The 10,607-nt window shown below is 34.4% G+C and overlaps 1 long non-coding RNA gene across 1 annotated transcript in view; it reads left to right on the forward strand.

The window, feature by feature from the left end:
- LOC111086912 overlaps window positions 1–9,378 on the forward strand; it is a 16,932-nt gene extending 7,554 nt beyond the window's left edge. The window contains exons 2-3 of the long non-coding RNA XR_002611625.1: window positions 1,959–2,015; window positions 9,081–9,378. This is a non-coding gene — a long non-coding RNA (uncharacterized LOC111086912). The remainder of the gene's footprint in view (window positions 1–1,958; window positions 2,016–9,080) is intronic.
- The last annotated feature ends 1,229 nt before the right edge of the window (window positions 9,379–10,607 follow it).

Consider the following 10,607-nt stretch of genomic DNA (forward strand, 5'->3'; position numbering starts at 1 on the left):
AATGTAGGTTCATACAGTCACGTTAGCTGAGTATCGAAGTAGTGTAGGTTCATATAGTCATGCTAGCTGAGTATTGAAGTAATGTAGGTTCATACAGTCACGTTAGCTGAGTTTTGAAGTAATGTAGGTTCATACAGTCACGTTAGCTGAGTATCGAATTAATGTAGGTTCATATAGTCATGCTAACTGAGTATCGAAGTAGTGTAGGTTCATATAGTCATGCTAACTGAGTATTGAAGTAATGTAGGTTCATATAGTCATGCTAGCTGCTGAATTTTGAAGTAGTGTAGGTTCATATAGTCATGTTAATTTAGTAATGATGTAGCATAGGTTTATACAGTCACGTTACCCAAATATTGAACATACTGTTGGTGTGAACGTGCTTAGTAGTCACTATGAAAAAAACCTATACACTGGATAGGTGAAGTGAAGAAAACGTGTCATTGGCCACTATTCAGTTCTTCACATTATATTGCCACACAATAGCAGATCCAATAAATAAAGTTAGTATTCCGAAATAGTTAGAAATAGTTTTCGGAATACTAAGTTTATTTGTTAACCAAGTATTTAACGAATATAGGTTCAAATAGTCACGTTAACTAAGTATTGAAATAGGATAGGTTCACGTAGTTACGTTAACTAATTATTGAAGTAGGATAGGCTCACGTCGTAAAAGTGGTAAACTAGTTAAGAAGAAATGAGAGGAATTTTTAAAGGAAGAGATCGAAAAAAAGATGTTTGTAAGGATGTGAGAAAAATGTACTGTTGTGTGTACGTATTTAAAAGATATAAATATATTATAATAATACTCAGTTTTTGTCTGTCCTGTATTTCAACGGAGGTAAACAAAAGATAAATGTAAATATACTTTGGTAGACATTTTGTACAACAACAAATTAAAAGTTCATCAAAGTTTTTAAAAAGGTATAACGTTAGGTCGTAGCATAATAATAATATCGGTTTATTTATTGATGGTGTTATATACGGTAAAGTTTAGCCCTAACTAAATTAAAACAAAACAATTGACAGTGCTAATTTATCTCTTTATCGAATATAGGCCGTACTTAATAAAGGCTTCACTAATGTCAGGCCTAAGATAAGTGGACTTATAGATTTCAGTGTCTGCGATTAGAATTATTTTGTTTTATTCCAGAAATTCTGTATTTAAAGAAGTACTGTTGCAATAAAGATACTAATTTCATCGCAAATGTTTTGCAGGTCTCCATTAGTGTCAAAGACGATAACATAATTATGCTATTAGAATACTATGTCAGACACAAGTGCATTTTGTTAAATGTGGATTGTTCAGTTACAAATTGGTTACTAAGAAGTATAAGAGCTAATGTATGATTGTAAAAAGACACATGACCGGGCGTGGCCTGTTAGCGTTCCGAGCTAGGGAACTGAAGGCTCAAGATTTGAGCCGTGTTATGTCGCTGAACACGCTCCATACTTTTAGCTGCGGTGGTGCTATAACTGTGCATTCAGTCCCAACACTCGGTTCAGATGTTCTGCATAGGCGGCAGGTGTTGCCCTTTTTCTGAGCATGGCCAAGTTATTAAGGCGCTCAGCTTGCAAACTGCGGGTAGAGGGTTCGCCCTCCCCAATCCCATCAAACATGCTCGCCCTTTCAGTCGTGGGAGCGTTATATTGTGACGGGCCATCCCACTATTCATTGGTAAAAGAGTAGCCCAAGAGTTGGTGGTGATGACCCTTTAGCTTTTCACTGCTAAATTAGGGACGGCTAGCGTAGATAGCCCACGTGTAGCTTTGCGCGAAATTCAGACAAACCAAACTGACCTGACCTCATGTGTCGCATAAACTACCGTTCAAGTATAAAATATCGAAATGAAGTTTAGGAAAAGCAAGTTATTAATATTTTTTTCCTCGTGTCTTTAACAATACTTATTAAGTATTACATTAAATTAACTTATTTTACATTATTTTTATTTAAACAGTTTCGCTTTCCAGATGAAGTGTCGTTTATTTCTTGCCAGCAGTTTAAAGGTTTCAAGGTAACTCCTTTCTTTCCTTTTTAGTGGTCTAAATATCATTGCACAAATTTGTCGTTTTTCAGTTTAAGGGATTACAACTACCATATTTCTTGACGTAAGTATCGGCATCGCTTTTCCGTTTGCCTTTGAATAACTACCGGATCCAGTTTTTTGATGACATGTAAATATGTAATATGAACAACTTGGTCTCAAATATTTAAAGTTTAGAATGCATTGTGCTTTTGCACTCATACTTAGATAGTCTACTTTTTTTAAGAACTATGGAATTTATTTACCCCTACCTGCAGTGGGCACTATGCAACTAGCCCATTAAACAGGTTTGTGCTCAAACAAACTCGAAAGTTTTCAGATTTTTCATTTCCTTTCAAACTTTATTTAAAATTTCAGATTAATGTTTTTCCCTTTACTTGCACATCAAGTGTTACAAACTTCTGATTTATTCTAATCGTTCCAACCAATTTATGCTTCTATATATATGTCAAGTCTCTTGAATAATTTATTTGTTAAGTATGTGATCTTAGTTCTTACAACTAACTCATACTATAAATAAAAAGGAAAATAAGCTGTTAATACATACCACACATGGAGTATGTGATGCGACATGATGAATTATTTATTGTATACTTGCTGTAAGTGGATATTGATGTCTGGGTTTATTTTGTTTATGTATTTACTCTTAGCTTAGTGTTCTATTACTATCGAGAAATATATTCTCACTCTTCACTTATACCAGTTTGTATTGTTACTGTTGTTATACTTATCTCGTAAGAGGATAGCAACAATTTCATTCACCACCATTAATTCTTTATAAGGTTATTTCTTTATCTTTGAATTTATTTATATTTTGTTTTCTCTGTTATTACGTCTAAGTTTTCTTAATGTTCAGGTTTTTTTAAAGAAAGTTAAAATTTGTTATTGAATATACAGGGTGGCCCAAAATTATTTTCCTATTTTAACATTTAATAATCAACTAACTAAGGAAATACAACCATGCAGTTTTCAACATCTTGTAGCTAAACTCAATTTTTATTGACATATTATCAAACTTCTACGTGTGCACCAGTAGTGACTCTCAGCACTTCTTACCGATATTCGATTTCAGTCTACGTTCACTGAAACATGCCCACAGTTATGGAAGCGATTGCATCCGTTATCCTGGTCTTTAGCTCCTTGAAATTTGCTATAGGTGTGCGATAGACGATATCCTTAACATACCCCCATACTTCTTTCCTGTAATGGCATCTGTAATTACGTTGCACCACAGTCAACGACTTGGTCTCTGCAAGCCAAACGATGCATTGAGCCTTTTCTTTCATGGTTGTCATTTTAAGGGGTAACGCTACTCACTGGAAGTAAAAAAAAAAATAACATGACAATAAGATATGTTTGAGTTGGGTTACAAGATGTTGTAAACTGCATGATTGTATTTCCTTAGTAATTTACTTTTTAAATATGGAAGATAATTTTGGACCATTCTGTATTTTACATATAAGTCTAATTTTTAACAAATTCTTGTTAATTTAGTTCTGGTGTAATTGTTTGTCTTACATAAAATTGTACACACTTTAAAAATTGATAATAATTTAGATCTTTATATTGAACTTAAAATACATATATTTTACAGTTGTTTTTCTTTCAGATAGTAACTTTTATTATTTTACTTTTTAGTAAATATCCTTTATGATCTGTTCTCTAGCAGAGTAAACGTGCGTGATGTTAAAGTTCATCGAAACCAAAACTTTCACTCTTAAGCAACATCGTGTATCACACACACACACAACACAACTTTCATCAAGCCAGGTATTCTAGCAGTACGTTCTGATAAGTGACACCTGGTTAGCTTTCTACCATAACGTCTCGGTTCTATTGTGGATTTATCTATCTTGCTGGAATCTGGTTTTGTTAAATGTTGTGGAGCAAAACAGCAACACTAGAGCGTGACAAGATCAGATGTCGTGGGAAATCATTCACCTGCACCAGTAAACCCCAGTCCGTGAGAACGTCAGGAAGAAAATGACCCTTGTCCTGTACGCTTATTATATTTCTTATCAACTTTTCCTTCCTTGTATGTGTTACTGCAACGGCTCTGGCATGGATAGCATGACCGTTGCATATAAATAAATTTAGGTAAAGACGTCGTGTTACAACGCCACTGTTGTAATTAGGTAAAGGTACTGTGATAGCACGACTGGAAAAAAAGTGAGAGTATGAATTTTAAATATATGGATAAAAAAAAACCTCTTTTCTCAACACGACTTTTAAATACGGGAGAGAAAATCCCATCTTCAATGTTATTGAATGTGATTAAGAAATACTGACACGAAATGATTGTTGGATGTGACACAATCTCACAACACAACTGTTAGATGTAGTAAAAATCTTATGACACAATTGTTGGATATAATAAAAATAATGCCATGACACCACTGTTGAATATAATAAAAATAATGCCATGACACTACTGTTGGATACAATAAAAATAATGCCATACCACTATCGTTGGCTATAATAAAAACGATGCCACGACACTACTGTTGAATATAATAAAATAGTGCCACGACACTACTCTTGGATATAATAAAAACGATGCCACGACACTACTGTTGAATATAATAAAAATAGTGCCACGACACTACTCTTGGATATAATAAAAACGATGCCACGACACTACTGTTGGATAGAATTAAAATAATGCCACTACACTATTGTTGGATAGAATTAAAATAATGCCACTACACTACTGTTGGATATAATAAAAACGATGCCACGACACTACTGTTGAATAAAAAGAACAATGCCATGACATTACTGTTCGGTACAATAATAATAATAAACAATATCACGGCACAACTGATGGATAAAGTAAAAAAAACGAAATTGCTAGACTGTTGAAAAACGCAAAAACAATGTCACGAAACAACTGTTGGATACAATAAAACAATGTTACGGCAAGGTTGATGGAAACAATAAAAACTGGTAGGCAAATGAAAAAAAAATACTGTAGTGCTGTTGAATATATTAAAAACTCGTGGCATAATTGATGGATAATTAAAAAATACAACAGACTACGTCACAACACCGTCGTTGAATATACATTAAAAAAACGTTACGGTAAAACTGTTGGATATAGAAAAAAGAACGACATTTTCAGTGGGAATATTGGATTTGTCACAGAAATAGTTAAAATTATGATTTCCACAAAATATACTCCCAGCTACAAGTATAAACAATCTAATAAAGAGAATCGCCAGATTCCTAACACAAAGCTATTGCTACCGATATAATTAGTGATAAGCAGGGTGAAGAAACTTGATATTTAAGCTATTGAGACATAGTTACTGACAAAAAGAAGAGCGCGTATTATTTGAGGTTTTTTTCCAATATTTTCACGCAAAGCTACACAAAGGGCTATCTGCGCATAGCCGTCCATAATGTTGAACTAATAGCATCTATCGTCAACTCTTGGGATTGTGGGATTTGATTGTCACTCTTATAGCGCATAGACGGCTCCAAAGTGCGGACCACAGATCGCGAACCCTGGGATTGACTGTTCGAGCATGCTATCCACTAAGCCACGCCTGAACCTTCTTTGAGATAAGAGCCATGTTTTTGGAGTTATTTCAACAGAAACACAAATGCGTACTTTTCACAGTTATTTGTATTTGTCGAAATCGCATCTTTCTCTTCATCATTGTTTAATCATACAGTGATGTTTATATACACTAAAAGTAATTCCACGGCGATAAAGAAGTTCACGAAATCGCGTGGTAAAAACAAAGTATGTACTCACGAAGTTTTTGTGTCTGACATAAGTATCGTGCTCGAAGCTTTGCTGTTTATGTGGTACCGACGGGAAATGTCACAATTTTATAAATTTATGTATTTGAACATTAGTGTTGCAACTGTGAAAGTTATATAAGACATAACTTCGTCTATTTATTCACAGAACATGTTTTACAGGCCGACGCAACAGCGTCACGATGTTTCATGTAAAACACGAGTTTTCGTAAGATTTTTTCAGAAAAGAAAAAAAAGTGATCTACAAAAATGAACGACCCTTTACGAAGAATTATAACCCTTAAAAGTGAGATATGAATACTGAAGACTATAATCACAGTAGAAGATTAAGTATCGTAAAGAAACTAATAAAAAAATGAGAGTAACATTGACCTGAGCACAGAAGTCTCGGTTCTTCACATACTCAACACTGTTTACACACGTTACATACATGCAACAGGAAGTATGTCTAATGATAAGTCGATTCTCCAGATACTTCACAATTCTCACCTAAGTTACATACGTACAACAGGAAGTATGTCGTGTGATAAGTCAATTCTCCAGATACTTCACAATTCTCACATAAATTACATACGTACAACAGGAAGTATGTCGTGTGATAAGTCAATTCTCCAGATACTTCACAATTCTCACCTAAGTTACATACACGCAACAGGAAGTATGTCGTGTGATAAGTCGATTCTACAGATACTCCACAATTCTCACCAAAGTTACATACATACAACAGGAAGTATGTCGTGTGATAAGTCGATACTCCACAATTCTCACATAAGTTACATACATGCAACAGGAAGTATGTCGTGTGATAAGTCGATTATCCACACTCTTCTACTTAGACGTCTAAGTTAACAAACAGGGAGAGAAATAATCTTACACAGAAGTTCTTACTGTTGATATCTTTACCGTAAGGATAATTAACTTGGTTTGGTTACCCCCCAGTGGCACAGCGGTGTGTCTGCGGACTTACAGTGCTAGAAACCGGGTTTCGATACCCGTGGTGGGCAGAGCACCGATAGTCCATTGTGTAGCTTTGTACTTAACTTCAAAACAAACAAATTGGTTTGGAAGTTCGCACAAAGCTACACGAGGGCTATCTGCGCTAGCCGTCCTTAATTTAGTAGTGAAAGACTAGAGGAAGGGCAGCTAGTCATCACCACCCATCGCCAACTCTTGGGCTACTCTTTTATCAACAAATAGTGGGATTGACCGTAACATTATAACGGCTAAAAGGGCGAGCATGTTTGGTGGGACGGGAATTCAAACCCGCAGATTGCGAGTCGAGCGCCCTAACCACCAAGGATAACCGAACGTATAGTAAAAGTTTTGTTGGCCAACTCTGTATAAATGTAAGTGAAGATGTTGTAAATACAGAAGTTTATCATCATCTGTTGGGGTGGGTGGGTGATGTATTCTGTTTTTATATTGCAGTAACATGATCACTCTCCTTCTTTGTGGTATTTACCTGGAGGTTTATTTTTCCATTTTTATTTTCAATACTTCATTTCACTTGAAAACTAATAAAAGAAACTCTGATTCCTAGAAAAATTTAAATCGGCTGTTTAATTCTTATGAAAGAGTTTGGATCAGTGCGATATGAAAAATTCCAAAATTATATGTGACAGAAAAATAAATAAACTTAAATAAGTTAGAGAAGGGACGGATGTAATTATGTTATGACATACCAAGTATTATTTTAGTTACAATAATAAATCTGAAGTTAAATACAGACTTCTATATTAAAAGGCAGAAGTTGTCGGTAAAATTAATGCTCTCTGTAAGTGTAGAAGTTTGTTTGTTTATATTGGTTATTTGCGCAACGTTACACAAGAGCTCTCTGAACTTGCCGTCCTTAATTTTGAATTAATAAACAAGAGATAAGGCAACTAGCTAGTAACAGAACCCACCTCCAACTCATGGGCTACTTTAATTGAATAGTAGGATTTGATCTTCTCTCTTAAACGCACCCAAGATGCGGAGCGCGATTTTGCGGCAAAAGGTTACGAACCATAGACTCGGATTCACAGTCCGGCAACGTTAAGCACTAGGTCACGCCCAGTTCCAATACAGAAGTAAACAACTAAATCACTCCAGGCAATTTAACAACAAAAAAAAATATTAAAGTAAATTATTTCGAGGTGATTCATAAACGAACTGTTGAGACTATATTGCAATAAAAACAAAATTTTATTATAAGTTTTTTTCCTTTCTACCAAAACAAGCAATATTTCCTCGTCTCTTAACTTTTGTGTCTTAAAATATCTGTAAAAATTTGCCATCACTTTAATGTAAAATATTCTCCATGTTATTATTATTGGCACAATGTTGTATATGTTCCTTATAAGCATGTTAGACACTACCAAATGAAACAACTGCGTGCGAATAATTTTGAGATGAAAAATTTAGGATAAAAGAAAGACACTGAAAACAAAAAGAGAGAGAACGTTTTTGGAAACTGAGACAAAAAGAGATTCTTTTATCCAGGGATCAGGCGAAATGCAACCATGTAGAACACGCTCTTCCTGGACACATAAGTGACCAGTGACTCAACCACTGTCTTCCGTTCCCACAACATTATCAGTAAACAATCTCATACACAATTAACGAGATATGGTGTCAACAGTCCAAACCGCGTCTCTTGAAGAAATATGAATATATATTTTTGCTAAAGTCCTCTTTCGCTCTTGTACGATTTTAATTGGTTTGCTTGTTTTTAGTAAAAATATTAACTATAATTTGAGTAATGAAGTCTAAATTTGAAATGGCTATTTTTATTAATGTTAGGATTTCTATAGGCTCTTTGATATAATTTGATGAACTTATCATACATGAAAAACAGATACATTAAGCTAAAAAATGATTTAGACTCTTAAACCACTATTACTTTAAGCTCTCGAACACTGAAAAATATGTTAAAATCTTGGAAAAGTTAGAGTGAAATGTTCGTTTGAGAAAATTATGTATTTCTATTATTAACTAAGTTGTTAATTATTCAATCTTGAAGTATGAAACTGAAATATGCCTCAAACTATTATTCTAAGAGCTCACTAAAACAAAGTTAAGAACGCACTGCAATCAAAAACAATTTGCCATTGAAAAAGAATTGATTTCACTAATTTTCAAGTTATTATGATTTAATTTATCAGGATCAATATATTAGTTTGAAAGGTTTAATAAGAAAAAATAACCATTATAGTAGAAATATAAAGTTAGTTATAAGAATGGTGTTTTTTAATTATCTTCTTGTTGCATGTTTTCTTTTCTCACTAGAAGGTGATAATGAAATGACTAGTAGATCCAGACTGTGACTCCCAGAAGTGCTTCTTTACCTTGAATTGTTTGTCAAGTTTGTGACCTTGACCAACCAAATCATGAGCGAGTTCATTGTGAATTGTGAGGGGATATACCAAGCAGTTTAAAATCACGTGCAACAAATAAATTCTATACATACAATACTCAAAGCTACCTGAATTATCAAGCAAATAAAGACGTAAATCGATTTGTTTGTAAAAAAAAACATGGCTACTTACGAGTGGTTGAGTTATTATGTTTGATGAGGACAAATGTAGTGCAGCATTTAAAAAACAACTTTTGTTTGTGATATATTTTTACTTTATTAAGTGTGCTATTTCAAATTATTGTTCGCAATATATACAAGACCAGGGTGGCTATGGGATAATCCTCATCAGGTGGTTCAGTGGTCTCTCCTGGGGCATCAATTAAATTTATCTCGACACTAAACAACTAGTTCCACCATATACCAGTTCATGAAAACCTTTTTCTTTGTTACAATATGCATTATTAAAGAAAAACACATTCATAGTCCTATGATATACTAAAGGTACTTGTCATTTATACTAATAACCTAATGAGATCAAAAATCAAAAAGTGATAAAAATTAGTCTCAAGGTATGTGCGTGTGTGTGGGGGGAGGTATTATAGAAAAATATGTAGTGGTTAGTGACACTTTTTCATAATTTTGATACTTTATAGAATTTGTGGAACCTATACAGCAATAAATGGACGAGTCTCTGTGGTAACACTGTAAAATATCATAGGTAATGAACATTGATATTAACCATAATGACATGTTTACATTTTACAATCCAAGTCATAAAACTGTTTGCTGTGCATTGTTTTTTGTTTTGAATTTCGCACAAAGCTCCACGAAGGCTATCTGCGCTAGCCATCCCTAATTTAGCAGTGCAAGGCTTGAGGAAAGGCAGCTAGTCAACTCTTGGGCTACTCTTTTATCAGCGAATAGTGGGATTGACCGTCACATGATAACGCCCCTACAGCTGAAAGGGCGAGCATGTTTGGTGGGACGGAGATTCGAACCCGCAGATTGCGAATCGAGCGCCCTACCCACCTGGCCATGCCGGGCCTAGCTGTGCAGTGGAAAAGAAAAACTTGCACTGTGTCACCTTTTTAACATCATATGAAATAAGACTTGAATACATTTATATTGGTATAGGTATCGGTCATCTAGGCCTAATGAATTCTCTTTTAGAACACCTCACATAAATAATAAAACTATAGGATCACTTTGATATGCCATAAAAGAAGACACACATATAGCTGTAGTCAATAATATAATAATATTTATTTATTCATTTGCGGATTTTTCTTTTCCTCACCAAATCGTAAAATGTCAGTGAAAATAAAAAATAATTCGAGAATAGATTAGGCCTCGTCATTACCAGGTAATCCGCTGAAAACAGTGAGTAATTAACTGTGACGGTACAGTCACATGTTATTCAGACACCTAAAATTTTTCAGTAGTGAGTAAAGAACTTT

This window comes from Limulus polyphemus, unplaced genomic scaffold (assembly GCF_000517525.1).
Source record: "Limulus polyphemus unplaced genomic scaffold, Limulus_polyphemus-2.1.2 Scaffold1546, whole genome shotgun sequence".
Classification (NCBI taxonomy): Eukaryota; Metazoa; Arthropoda; class Merostomata; order Xiphosura; family Limulidae; genus Limulus; species Limulus polyphemus.